Source organism: Schistocerca serialis, chromosome 6 (genome assembly GCF_023864345.2).
Source record: "Schistocerca serialis cubense isolate TAMUIC-IGC-003099 chromosome 6, iqSchSeri2.2, whole genome shotgun sequence".
In the NCBI taxonomy this organism is placed as follows: domain Eukaryota; kingdom Metazoa; phylum Arthropoda; class Insecta; order Orthoptera; family Acrididae; genus Schistocerca; species Schistocerca serialis.
Genome location: NC_064643.1, coordinates 17,626,949 through 17,642,420, shown reverse-complemented (window position 1 = coordinate 17,642,420; position 15,472 = coordinate 17,626,949).

The following is a 15,472-nucleotide window of genomic DNA, read 5'->3' as shown; positions in this document are numbered from 1 at the left end:
TCATCGTCAATAAGAAGGTCAGAGGGATACAGTAAACCTGAAGTGAGGCATCGGAATCTATAACTAGTGTCACAGGAATGGTTCCAATCATAGTCAGTAAGAAGAGTCAGTCTTCTTGTACTTAAGTCGGCATTGTGCCGTTTCTATTTAATTCCGATGCAATTTCTGTGTCTCATCGTCAATAAGAAGGTCAGAGGGATACAGTAAACCTGAAGTGAAGCATCGGAATCCATAACTAGTGTCCCAGGAATGGTTCTAAACATAGACAGTAAGATCGGTCAGTCTTCTTGTACTTAAGTCGGCATTGTGCCTTTTGTATTTAATTCCGATGTAATATCTGTGTTTCATCGTCAATACGAAGGTGCAAGGGATACAGTAAACCTGAAGTGAAGCATCGGAATCTATAACTAGTGTCACAGGAATGGTTCAAAACATAGTCAGTAAGAAGAGTCAGTCTTCTTTTCCTTAAGTCGGCATTGTGCCTTTTGTATTTAATTCCGATGCAATTTCTGTGTTTCATCGTCAATTCGAAGGTCCAAGGGATACAGTAAACCTAAAGTGAAGCGACGGAATCTATAACTAGTGTCACAGGAATGGTTCAAACCATAGGCAGTAAGAAGAGTCACTCTTCTTGTACTTAAGTCGGCTTTGTGCCTTTTGTACTTAATTCCGATGCAATTTCTGTGTATCATCGTCAATAAGAAGGTCCAAGTGATACAGTAAACCTGAAGTGAAGCATCGGAATCTATAACTAGTGACACAGGAATGGTTCAAAACATAGACAGAAAGAAGAGTCAGTCTTCTTGTACTTAAGTCGGCATTGTGCCTTTTCTATTTAATTCCGATGCAATTTCTGTGTTTCATCGTCAATAAGAAGGTCAGAGGGATACAGTAAACCTGAAGTGAGGCATCGGAATCTATAACTAGTGTCACAGGAATTGTTCCAAACATAGTCAGTAAGAAGAGTCAGTCTTCTTGTACTTAAGTCGGCATTGTGCCTTTTGTATTTAATTCCGAAGCTATTTATGCATTTCGTCGCCAATTAGAAGGTCCAAAGGATACAGTAAACCTGAAGTGAAGCATCGGAATTTGTAACTACTGTCACAGGAATGGTTCAAAGCATAGACAGTAGGAAGAGTCAGTCTTCTTGTACTTAAGTCGGCATTGTGCCTTTTGTATTTAATTCCGATGCAATATCTGTGTTTCATCGTCAATAAGAAGGTCCAAGGGATACAGTAAACCTGAAGTGAAGCATCGTAATCTGTAACTAGCGTCACAGGAATGGTTCAAATCATAGTCAGTAAGAAGAGTCAGTCTTCTTGTACTTAAGTCGTCATTGTGCCTTTTGTATTTAATTCCGATGCAATTTCTGTGTTTCATCGTCAATAAGAAGGTCCAAGGGATACAGTAAACCTGAAGTGAATCATCGTATTCTATAACTAGTGTCACAGGAATGGTTCAAAACATAGTCAGTACGAAGAGTCAGTCTTCTTGTACTTAAGTCGGCATTGTGCCTTTTCTATTTAATTCCGATGCAATTTCTGTGTTTCATCGTCAATAAGAAGGTCAGAGGGATACAGTAAACCTGAAGTGAGGCATCGGAATCTATAACTAGTGTCACAGGAATTGTTCCAAACATAGTCAGTAAGAAGAGTCAGTCTTCTTGTACTTAAGTCGGCATTGTGCCTTTTCTATTTAATTCCGATGCAATATCTGTGTTTCATCGTCAATAAGAATGGCCAAGGGATACAGTAATCCTGAAGTGAATCATCGTAATCTATAACTAGTGTCACAGGAATGGTTCAAAACATAGTCAATACGAAGAGTCAGTCTTCTTGTACTTAAGTCGGCATTGTGCCTTTTGTATTTAATTCCGATGCAATTTCTGTGTTTCATCGTCAAAAAGAAGGTCAGAGGGATGCAGTAAACCTGAAGTGAAGCATCGGAATCTGTAACAAGTGTCACAGGAATGGTTCAAAACAGCCAGTAAGAAGATACAGTCTTCTTGTACTTAAGTCGGCATTGTGCCTTTTGTATTTACTTCCGAAGCTATTTATGCATTTCGTCGCCAATTAGAAGGTCCAAAGGATACAGTAAACCTGAAGTGAAGCAACGGAATCTGTAACTACTGTCACAGGAATGGTTCAAAACATAGACAGTAGGAAGAGTCAGTCTTCTTGTACTTAAGTCGGCATTGTGCCTTTTGTTTTTAATTCCGATGCAATATCTGTGTTTCATCGTCAATAAGAAGGTCCAAGGGATACAGTAAACCTGAAGTGAAGCATCGTAATCTGTAACTAGCGTCACAGGAATGGTTCAAATCATAGTCAGTAAGAAGAGTCAGTCTTCTTGTACTTGAGTCGGCATTGTGCCTTTCGTATTTAATTCCGATGCAATTTCTGTGTTTCATCGTCAATAAGAAGGTCCAAGGGATACAGTAAACCTGAAGTGAATCATCGTAGTCTATAACTAGTGTCACAGGAATGGTTCAAAACATAGTCAGTAAGAAGAGTCAGTCTTCTTGTACTTAAGTCGGCATTGTGCCTTTTGTATTTAATTCCGATGCAATTTCTGTGCTTCATCGTCAATAAGAAGGTCAGAGGGGTAGAGTAAACCTGAAGTGAAGCATCGGAATCTATAACTAGTGTCACAGGAATGGTTCGAAACAGTAAGTAAGAAGAGTCAATCTTCTTGTACTTAAGTCGGCATTGTGCCTTTTGTATTTAATTCCGATGCATTTTCTGTGTATCATCGTCAATAAGAAGGTCCAAGGGATACAGTAAACCTGAAGTGAAGCATCGGAATCTATAACTAGTGTCCCAGGAATGGTTCAAAACATAGACAGTAAGAAGAGTCAGCCTTCTTGTACTTAAGTCGGCAATGTGCCTTTTCTATTTAATTCCAATGCAATATCTGTATTTCGTCGCCAATAAGAAGGTCCTAGGGATAGAGTAAACCTGAAGTGAAGCATCGGAATCTGTAACAAATGTCACAGGAATAGATCAAAACATAGTCAGTAAGAAGAGTCAGTCTTCTTGTACTTAAGTCGGCATTGTGCCTTTTGTATTTAACTCCGATGCAATTTCTGTGCTTCATCGTCAATAAGAAGGTCAGAGGGGTAGAGTAAACCTGAAGTGAAGCATCGGAATCTATAACTAGTGTCACAGGAATGGTTCGAAACAGTAAGCAAGAAGAGTCAATCTTCTTGTACTTAAGTCGGCATTGTGCCTTTTGTATTTAATTCCGATGCATTTTCTGTGTATCATCGTCAATAAGAAGGTCCAAGGGATACAGTAAACCTGAAGTGAAGCATCGGAATCTATAACTAGTGTCCCAGGAATGGTTCAAAACATAGTCAGTAAGAAGAGTCAGTCTTCTTGTACTTATGTTGGCATTGTGCCTTTTGTATTTAATTCCGATGCAATTTCTGTGTTTCATCGTCAATAAGAAGGTCAGAGGGATTCAGTAAACCTGAAGTGAATCATCGGAATCTATAACTAGTGTCACAGGAATGGTTCAAAACAGTCAGTAAGAAGAGTCAGTCCTCTTGTACTTAATCGCCATTGTGCATTTTGTATTTAATTCCGATGCAATATCTGTGTTTCATCGTCAATAAGAAGGTCAGAGGGATACAGTAAACCTGAAGTTAGGCATCGGAATCTATAACTAGTGTCACAGGAATGGTTCCAATCATAGTCAGTAAGAAGAGTCAGTCTTCTTGTACTTAAGTCGGCATTGTGCCGTTTCTATTTAATTCCGATGCAATTTCTGTGTTTCATCGTCAATAAGAACGTCCAAGGGATACAGTAAACCTGAAGTGAATCATCGTAATCTATAACAAGTGTCACAGGAATGGTTCAAAACAGTCAGTAAGAAGAGTCAGTCTTCTTGTACTTAAGTCGGCATTGTGCCTATTGTATTTAATTCCGAAGCTATTTCTGCATTTCGTCGCCAATTAGAATGTCCAAAGGATTCAGTAAACCTGAAGGGAAGCATCGGAATCAATAGCTAATGTCACAGGAATCGTTCAAAACACAGACAATAGGAAGAGTCAGTCTTCTTGTACTTAAGTGGGCATTGTGCCTTTTGTATTTAATTCCGATGCAATTTCTGTGATTCATCGACAAAAAGAAGGTCAGAGGGATACAGTAAACCTGAAGTGAAGCATCGGAATCTGTAAATAGTGTCACATGAATGGTTCAAAACATGGACAGTAGGAAGAGTCATTCCTCTTGTACTTAAGTCGGCATTGTGCCTTTTGTATTTAATTCCGATGCAATATCTGTGTTTCATCGTCAATACGAAGGTGCAAGGGATACAGTAAACCTGAAGTGAAGCATCGGAATCTATAACTAGTGTCACAGGAATGGTTCAAACATAGACAGTAAGAAGAGTCAGTCTTCTTGTACTTAAGTCGGCATTGTGCCTTTTGTATTTAATTCCGATGCAATTTCTGTGTTTCATCGTCAATAAGAAGGTCAGAGGGATACAGTAAAGCTGAAGTGAAGCATCGGAATCTATAACTAGTGTCACTGGAATGGTTCTAAACATAGACAGTAAGAAGGGTCAGTCTTCTTGTATTTAAGTCGGCATTGTGCCTTTTGTATTTAATTCCGATGCTATATCTGTGTTTCATCGTCAATAAGAAGGTGCAAGGGATACAGTATACCTGAAGTGAAGCATCGGAATCTATAACTAGTGTCACAGGAATGGTTCAAATCATAGACAGTAAGAAGAGTCAGTCTTCTTGTACTTAAGTCGGCATTGTGCCTTTTGTATTTAATTCCGATGCAATTTCTGTGCTTCATCGTCAATAAGAAGGTCAGAGGGGTACAGTAAACCTGAAGTAAAGAATCGGAATCTATAACTGGTGTCACAGGAATGGTTCATAACAGTCAGTAAGAAGAGTCAACCTTCTTGTACTTAAGTCCGCATTGTGCGTTTTGTATTTAATTCCGATGCATTTTCTGTGTTTCATCGTCAATAAGAAGGTCCAAGGGATACAGTAAACCTGAAGTGAACCATCGCAATCTATGACTAGTGTCACAGGAATGGTTCAAAACATAGACAGTAAGAAGAGTCACTCTTCTCGTACTAAAGCCGGCAATGTGCCTTTTGTATTTAGTTCCGATGCAATTTCTGTGTTTTATCGTCAATACGAAGGTCCAAGGGATACAGTAAACCTAAAGTGAAACATCGGAATCTATAACTAATGTCACAGGAATGGATCAAAACATAGTCAGCAAGAAGAGTCAGTCTTCTTGTACTTAAGTCGGCATTGTGCCGTTTCTATTTAATTCCGATGCAATTTCCGTGTTTCATCGTCAATAAGAAGGTCCAAAGGATACAGTAACCCTGAAGTGAATCATCGTAATCTATAACAAGTGTCACAGGAATGGTTCAAAACATAGACAGTAAGAAGAGTCAGTCTTCTTATACTTAAGTCGGCATTGTGCGTTTTCTATTTAATTCCGATGCAATTTCTGAGTTTAATCGTCAAAAAGAAGGTCAGGGGGATAGAGTAAACCTGAAGCGAATAATCGGAATCTATAACTAGTGTCACAGGAATGGTTCAAAACATAGACAGTAGGAAGAGTCAGCCTTCTTGTACTTAATTCGGCATTGTGCCCTTTGCATTTAATTCCTATGCAATTAGTGTGTTTCATCGTCAATAAGAAGGTCAGAAGGATACAGTAAACCTGAAGTGAAGCATCGGAATCTATAACTAGTGTCACAGGAATGGTTCAAAACATAGTCAGTAACGAGAGTCAGTCTGCTTGTACTTAAGTCGGCATTGTGCCTTTTGTTTTTAATTCCGATGCAATTTCTGTTTCTCATCGTCAATATGAAGGTCCAAGGGATACAGTAAACCTGAAGTGGAGCATCGGAATCTATAACTAGTGTCACAGTGATGGTTCAAAACATAGACAGTAAGAAGAGTCAGTCTTTTTGTAGTTAAGTCGGCATTGTGCCATTTTCAATTTAATTCCGATACAGATAGTGTGTTTCATCGTCAATAAGAAGGTCAGAGGGATACAGTAAACCTGAAGTGAAGCATAGGAATCTCTAACTAGTGTCACAGGAATGGTTTAAAACATAGACAGTAGGAAGAGTCAGTCTTCTTTTACTTAAGTCGGCATTGTGCCTTTTGTATTTAATTCCGATGCAATTTCTGTGTTTCATCGTCATAAAGAAGGTGAGAGAGATACAGTAAACCTGAAGTGAAGCATCGGAATCTATAACTAGAGTCACAGGAATGGTCCAAAACATAGACAGTAGGAAGAGTCAGTCTTCTTGTACTTAAGTCGGCGTTGTGCCTTTTCTATTTAATTCCGATGCAATTTCTGTGTTTCATAGTCAATAAGAAGGTCCAAGGGCTAAAGTAAACCTGAAGTGAATCATCGAATCTATAACTAGTGTCACAGGAATGGTTCAAAACATAGGCAGTAGGAAGAGTCAGTCTTCTTGTACTTAAGTCGGCATTCTGCCTATTGTATTTAATTCCGATGCAATTTCTGTGTTTCATCGTCAAAAAGAAGGTCAGAGAGATATAGTAAACCTGAAGTGAAGCATCGGAATCTGTAATTAGTGTCACAGGAATGGTTCAAAACATAGACAGTAGGAAAAGTCAGTCTTCTTGTACTTAAGTCGGCATTGTGCCTTTTGTATTTAATTCCGATGCAATATCTGTGATTCATCCACAATAAGAAGGTCCAAGGGATACAGTAAACCTGAAGTGAAGCATCGGAATCTATAACTAGTGTCACAGGAATGGTTCTAAACATAGACAGTAAGACCGGTCAGTCTTATTGTACTTAACTCGGCATTGTGCCTTTTGTATTTAATTCCGATGTAATATCTGTAATTCATCGTCAATACGAAGGTGCAAGGGATACAGTAAACCTGAAGTGAAGCATCGGAATCTATAACTAGTGTCACAGGAATGGTTCAAAACATAGACAGTAAGAAGAGTCACTCTTCTTGTACTTAAGTCGGCATTGTGCCTTTTGTATTTAATTCCGATGCAATTTCTGTGCTTCATCGTCAATAAGAAGGTCAGAGGGGTACAGTAAACCTGAAGTGAAGCATCGGAATCTATAACTAATGTCACAGGAATGGTCCAAAACAGTCATTAAGAAGAGTCAATCTTCTTTTACTTAAGTCGGCATTGTGCCTTTTGTATTTAATTCCGATGCTTTTTCTGTGTTTCATCGTCAATAAGAAGGTCCAAGGGATACAGTAAACCTGAAGTGAAGCATCGGAATCTATAACTAGTGTCACAGGAATGGTTTAAAACATAGACAGTAAGAAGAGTCAGTCTTCATGTACTTAAGTCGGCAATGTGCCTTTTCTATTTAATTCCAATTCAATTTCTGTATTTCGTCGCCAATAAGAAGGTCCAAAGGATATAGCAAACCTGAAGTGAAGCATCGGAATCTATAACTAATGTCACAGGAATCGTTCAAACATAGACAGTAGGAAGAGTCAGTCTACTTGTACTTAAGTCGGCAATGTGCCTTTTCTATTTAATTCCAATGCAATTTCTGTGTTTCATCGTCAAAAGAAGGTCCAAGGGATACAGTAAACCTGAAGTGAAACATCGGAATCTATAACTAGTGTCACAGGAATGGTTCAAAACATAGACAGTAGGAAGAGTCAGTCTTCTTTTACTGAAGTCGGCATTGAGCCTTTTCTATTTAATTCGGATGCAATTTCTGTGTTTCATCGTCAATAAGAACGTCAGAGGGATACAGTAAAAATGAAGTGAAGCATCGGAATCTACAACTAGTGTCACAGGAATGGATCAAAACATAGCAGTAACAAGAGTCAGTCTGCTTGTACTTAAGTCGGCATTGTGCCTTTTGTTTTTAAATCCGATGCAATTTCTGTGTCTCATCGTCAATATGAAGGTCCAAGGGATACAGTAAACCTGAAGTGGAGCATCGGAATCTATAACTAGTGTCACAGGGATGGTTCAAAACATAGACCGTAAGAAGAGTCAGTCTTTTTGTACTTAAGTCGGCATTGTGCCATTTTCAATTTAATTCCGATACAGATAGTGTGTTTCATCGTCAATAAGAAGGTCAGAGGGATACAGTAAACCTGAAGTGAAGCATCGGAATATCTAACTAGTGTCACAGGAATGGTTTAAAACATAGTCAGCAAGAAGAGTCAGTGTTCTTACACCTAAGTCGGCATTGTGCCTTTTGTACTTAATTCCGATGCAATTTCTGTGTTTCATCGTCAATAGGAAGGTCCAAGGGATACAGTAAACCTGAAGTGAAGCATCGGAATCTGTAACTAGCGACACAGGAATGGTTCTAAACGTAGACACTAAGAAGAGTCAGTCTGCTTGTACTTAAGACGGCATTGTGCCATTTCTATTAAATTCCGATGCTATTTCTGTGTTTCATCTTCAATAAGAAGGTCAGAGGGATACAGTGAACCTGAGGAGAAGCATCGGAATCTATAAATAGTGTCACAGGAATGGTTCAAAACATAGACAGTAGGAAGAGTCAGTCTTCTTTTACTTAAGTCGGCATTGTGCCTTTTGTATTTAATTCCGATGCAATTTCTGTGTTTCATCGTCATAAAGAAGGTCAGAGGGATACAGTAAACCTAAAGTGAAGCATCGGAATCTATAACTAGAGTCACAGGAATGGTCCAAATCATAGACAGTAGGAAGAGTCAGTCTTCTTGTAGTTAAGTCGGCATTGTGCCATCTCTATTTAATTCCGATGCAATTTCTGTGTTTCATCGTCAATAAGAAGGTCCAAGGGCTACAGTAAACCTGAAGTGAATCATCGTAATCTATAACTAGTGTCACAGGATTGGCTCAAAACATAGTCAGTACGAAGAGTCAGTCTTCTTGTACCTAAGTCGGCATTGTGCCTTTTGTATTTAATTCCGATGCAATATCTGTGCTTCATCGTCAATAAGAAGGTCAGAGGGATACAGTAAACCTGAAGTGAAGCATCAGAATCTATAACTAGTGTCACAGGAATGGTTCAAAACAGTCATTAAGAAGAGTCAATCTTCTTGTACTTAAGTCGGCATTGTGCCTTTTGTATTTAATTCCAATGCATTTTCTGTGTTTCATCGTCAATAGGAAGGTCCAAGGGATACAGTAAACCTGAAGTGAACCATCGGAATCTTTAACTAGTGTCACAGGAATGGTTCAAAACATACACAGTAAGAAGTGTCAGTCTTCTTGTACTTAAGTCGGCAATGTGCCTCTTCAATTTAATTCCAATGCAATTTCTGTATTTCGTCGCCAATAAGAAGGTCCTAGGGATAGAGTAAACCTGAAGTGAAGCATCGGAATATAAAACTAATGTCACAGGAATGGTTCAAAACATAGTCAGTAAGAAGAGTCAGTCTTCTTGTACTTAAGTCGGCATAGTGCCTTTTGTATTTCATTCCGATGCAATTTCTGTGTTTCATCGTCAATACGAAGGTCCAAGGGATACAGTAAACCTGAAGTGAAGCATCGGAATCTGTAAGTAGTGTCACAGGAATGGTTCAAAACATAGTCAGTAAGAAGAGCCAGTCTTCTTGTACTTATTTTGGCATTGTGCCTTTTGTATTTATTTCGGATGCAATTTCTGTGTTTCATCGTCAATACGAAGGTCAGAGGGATACAGTAAACCTGAAGTGAAGCATCGGAATCTATACTAGTGTCACAGGAATGGTTCAAAACATAGTCAGTAAGAAGGGTAAGTCTTCTTGTACTTAAGTCGGCATTGTGACTTTTGTATTTAATTCCGATGGAATTTCTGTGTTTCTTCGTCAATAAGAAGGTCCAAGGGATACAGTAAACCTCAAGTGAAGCATCGGTATCTATAACTAGTGTCACAGGAATGGTTCAAATCATAGACAGTAAGAAGAGTCAGTCTTCTTGTACTTAAGTCGGCATTGTGCCTTTTGTATTTAATTCCGATGTAATTTCTGTGTTTCATCGTCAAAAAGAAGGTCAGAGGGATACAGTGATCCTGAAGTGAAGCATCGGAATCTATACCTAGTGTCACTGGAATGGTTCAAAACATAGACAGTAGGAAGAGTCAGGCTTCTTGTACTTAAGTCGGCATTGTGCCTTTTCTATTTAATTCCAATGCAATTTCTGTGTTCTTCGTGAATAAGAAGGTCCAAGGGATACAGTAAACCTAAAGTGAAGCATCGGAATCTATACCTAGTGTCACAGGAATGGTTCAAAACAGTCATTAAGATGAGTCAATCTTCTTGTACTTAAGTCGGCATTGTGCCTTTTGTATTTAATTCCGATGCAATTTCTGTGTTTCATCGTCAATAAGAAGCTCAGAGGGATACAGTAAAGCTGAAGTGAAGCATCGGAATCTATAACTAGTGTCACAGGAATGGTTCTAAACATAGACAGTAAGAAGGGTCAGTCTTCTTGTATTTAAGTCGGCATTGTGCCTTTTGTATTTAATTCCGATGCTATATCTGTGTTTCATCGTCAATAAGAAGGTGCAAGGGATACAGTATACCTGAAGTGAAGCATCGGAATCTATAACTAGTGTCACAGGAATGGTTCAAATCATAGACAGTAAGAAGAGTCAGTCTTCTTGTACTTAAGTCGGCATTGTGCTTTTTGTATTTAATTCCGATGCAATTTCTGTGCTTCATCGTCAATAAGAAGGTCAGAGGGGTACAGTAAACCTGAAGTAAAGAATCGGAATCTATAACTGGTGTCACAGGAATGGTTCATAACAGTCAGTAAGAAGAGTCAACCTTCTTGTACTTAAGTCCGCATTGTGCGTTTTGTATTTAATTCCGATGCATTTTCTGTGCTTCATCGTCAATAAGAAGGTCCAAGGGATACAGTAAACCTGAAGTGAACCATCGCAATCTATGACTAGTGTCACAGGAATGGTTCAAAACATAGACAGTAAGAAGAGTCAGTCTTCTCGTACTTAAGCCGGCAATGTGCCTTTTGTATTTAGTTCCGATGCAATTTCTGTGTTTTATCGTCAATACGAAGGTCCAAGGGATACAGTAAACCTAAAGTGAAACATCGGAATCTATAACTAATGTCACAGGAATGGTTCAAAACATAGACAGTAAGAAGAGTCAGTCTTCTTATACTTCAGTCGGCATTGTGCGTTTTCTATTTAATTCCGATGCAATTTCTGAGTGTAATCGTCAAAAAGAAGGTCAGGGGGATAGAGTAAACCTGAAGCGAATAATCGGAATCTATAACTAGTGTCACAGGAATGGTTCAAAACATAGACAGTAGGAAGAGTCAGCCTTCTTGTACTTAATTCGGCATTGTGCCCTTTGCATTTAATTCCTATGCAATTAGTGTGTTTCATCGTCAATAAGAAGGTCAGAGGGATACAGTAAACCTGAAGTGAAGCATCGGAATCTATGACTAGTGTCACAGGAATGGTTCAAAACATAGTCAGTAACGAGAGTCAGTCTGCTTGTACTTAAGTCGGCATTGTGCCTTTTGTTTTTAATTCCGATGCAATTTCTGTTTCTCATCGTCAATATGAAGGTCCAAGGGATACAGTAAACCTGAATTGGAGCATCGGAATCTATAACTAGTGTCACAGTGATGGTTCAAAACATAGACAGTAAGAAGAGTCAGTCTTTTTGTACTTAAGTCGGCATTGTGCCATTTTCAATTTAATTCCGATGCAGATAGTGTGTTTCATCGTCAATAAGAAGGTCAGAGGGATACAGTAAACCTGAAGTGAAGCATAGGAATATCTAACTAGTGTCACAGGAATGGTTTAAAACATAGACAGTAGGAAGAGTCAGTCTTCTTTTACTTAAGTCGGCATTGTGCCTTTTGTATTTAATTCCGATGCAATTTCTGTGTTTCATCGTCATAAAGAAGGTGAGAGAGATACAGTAAACCTGAAGTGAAGCATCGGAATCTATAACTAGAGTCACAGTAATGGTCCAAAACATAGACAGTAGGAAGAGTCAGTCTTCTTGTACTTAAGTCGGCGTTGTGCCTTTTCTATTTAATTCCGATGCAATTTCTGTGTTTCATAGTCAATAAGAAGGTCCAAGGGCTAAAGTAAACCTGAAGTGAATCATCGTAATCTATAACTAGTGTCACAGGAATGGTTCAAAACATAGGCAGTAGGAAGAGTCAGTCTTCTTGTACTTAAGTCGGCATTCTGCCTATTGTATTTAATTCCGATGCAATTTCTGTGTTTCATCGTCAAAAAGAAGGTCAGAGAGATATAGTAAACCTGAAGTGAAGCATCGGAATCTGTAATTAGTGTCACAGGAATGGTTCAAAACATAGACAGTAGGAAAAGTCAGTCTTCTTGTACTTAAGTCGGCATTGTGCCTTTTGTATTTAATTCCGATGCAATATCTGTGATTCATCCACAATAAGAAGGTCCAAGGGATACAGTAAACCTGAAGTGAAGCATCGGAATCTATAACTAGTGTCACAGGAATGGTTCTAAACATAGACAGTAAGACCGGTCAGTCTTATTGTACTTAACTCGGCATTGTGCCTTTTGTATTTAATTCCGATGTAATATCTGTAATTCATCGTCAATACGAAGGTGCAAGGGATACAGTAAACCTGAAGTGAAGCATCGGAATCTATAACTAGTGTCACAGGAATGGTTCAAAACATAGACAGTAAGAAGAGTCACTCTTCTTGTACTTAAGTCGGCATTGTGCCTTTTGTATTTAATTCCGATGTAATATCTGTAATTCATCGTCAATACGAAGGTGCAAGGGATACAGTAAACCTGAAGTGAAGCATCGGAATCTATAACTAGAGTCACAGTAATGGTCCAAAACATAGACAGTAGGAAGAGTCAGTCTTCTTGTACTTAAGTCGGCGTTGTGCCTTTTCTATTTAATTCCGATGCAATTTCTGTGTTTCATAGTCAATAAGAAGGTCCAAGGGCTAAAGTAAACCTGAAGTGAATCATCGTAATCTATAACTAGTGTCACAGGAATCTTTCAAAACATAGGCAGTAGGAAGAGTCAGTCTTCTTGTACTTAAGTCGGCATTCTGCCTATTGTATTTAATTCCGATGCAATTTCTGTGTTTCATCGTCAAAAAGAAGGTCAGAGAGATATAGTAAACCTGAAGTGAAGCATCGGAATCTGTAATTAGTGTCACAGGAATGGTTCAAAACATAGACAGTAGGAAAAGTCAGTCTTCTTGTACTTAAGTCGGCATTGTGCCTTTTGTATTTAATTCCGATGCAATATCTGTGATTCATCCACAATAAGAAGGTCCAAGGGATACAGTAAACCTGAAGTGAAGCATCGGAATCTATAACTAGTGTCACAGGAATGGTTCTAAACATAGACAGTAAGACCGGTCAGTCTTATTGTACTTAACTCGGCATTGTGCCTTTTGTATTTAATTCCGATGTAATATCTGTGCTTCATCGTCAATAAGAAGGTCAGAGGGGTACAGTAAACCTGAAGTGAAGCATCGGAATCTATAACTAGTGTCACAGGAATGGTTCAAAACAGTCATTAAGAAGAGTCAATCTTCTTTTACTTAAGTCGGCATTGTGCCTTTTGTATTTAATTCCGATGCTTTTTCTGTGTTTCATCGTCAATAAGAAGGTCCAAGGGATACAGTAAACCTGAAGTGAAGCATCGGAATCAATAACTAGTGTCACAGGAATGGTTTAAAACATAGACAGTAAGAAGAGTCAGTCTTCTTGTACTTAAGTCGGCAATGTGCCTTTTCTATTTAATTCCAATTCAATTTCTGTATTTCGTCGCCAATAAGAAGGTCCAAAGGATATAGCAAACCTGAAGTGAACCATCGGAATCTATAACTAATGTCACAGGAATCGTTCAAACATAGACAGTAGGAAGAGTCAGTCTACTTGTACTTAAGTCGGCAATGTGCCTTTTCTATTTAATTCCAATGCAATTTCTGTGTTTCATCGTCAAAAGAAGGTCCAAGGGATACAGTAAACCTGAAGTGAAACATCGGAATCTATAACTAGTGTCACAGGAATGGTTCAAAACATAGACAGTAGGAAGAGTCAGTCTTCTTGTACTTAAGTCGGCATTGAGCCTTTTCTATTTAATTCGGATGCAATTTCTGTGTTTCATCGTCAATAAGAACGTCAGAGGGATACAGTAAAAATGATGTGAAGCATCGGAATCTACAACTAGTGTCACAGGAATGGATCAAAGCATAACAGTAACAAGAGTCAGTCTGCTTGTACTTAAGTCGGCATTGTGCCTTTTGTTTTTAAATCCGATGCAATTTCTGTGTCTCATCGTCAATATGAAGGTCCAAGGGATACAGTAAACCTGAAGTGGAGCATCGGAATCTATAACTAGTGTCACAGGGATGGTTCAAAACATAGACAGTAAGAAGAGTCAGTCTTTTTGTACTTAAGTCGGCATTGTGCCATTTTCAATTTAATTCCGATACAGATAGTGTGTTTCATCGTCAATAAGAAGGTCAGAGGGATACAGTAAACCTGAAGTGAAGCATCGGAATATCTAACTAGTGTCACAGGAATGGTTTAAAACATAGTCAGCAAGAAGAGTCAGTGTTCTTACACCTAAGTCGGCATTGTGCCTTTTGTACTTAATTCCGATGCAATTTCTGTGTTACATCGTCAATAAGAAGGTCCAAGGGATACAGTAAACCTGAAGTGAAGCATCGGAATCTGTAACTAGCGTCACAGGAATGGTTCTAAACATAGACACTAAGAAGAGTCAGTCAGCTTGTACTTAAGACGGCATTGTGCCATTTCTATTAAATTCCGATGCTATTTCTGTGTTTCATCTTCAATAAGAAGGTCAGAGGGATACAGTGAACCTGAGGAGAAGCATCGGAATCTATAAATAGTGTCACAGGAATGGTTCAAAACATAGACAGTAGGAAGAGTCAGTCTTCTTTTACTTAAGTCGGCATTGTGCCTTTTGTATTTAATTCCGATGCAATTTCTGTGTTTCATCGTCATAAAGAAGGTCAGAGGGATACAGTAAACCTGAAGTGAAGCATCGGAATCTATAACTAGAGTCACAGGAATGGTCCAAATCATAGACAGTAGGAAGAGTCAGTCTTCTTGTAGTTAAGTCGGCATTGTGCCATTTCTATTTAATTCCGATGCAATTTCTGTGTTTCATCGTCAATAAGAAGGTCCAAGGGCTACAGTAAACCTGAAGTGAATCATCGTAATCTATAACTAGTGTCACAGGATTGGCTCAAAACATAGTCAGTACGAAGAGTCAGTCTTCTTGTACCTAAGTCGGCATTGTGCCTTTTGTATTTAATTCCGATGCAATTTCTGTGCTTCATCGTCAATAAGAAGGTCAGAGGGATACAGTAAACCTGAAGTGAAGCATCAGAATCTATAACTAGTGTCACAGGAATGGTTCAAAACAGTCATTAAGAAGAGTCAATCTTCTTGAACTTAAGTCGGCATTGTGCCTTTTGTATTTAATTCCAATGCATTTTCTGTGTTTCATCGTCAATAAGAAGGTCCAA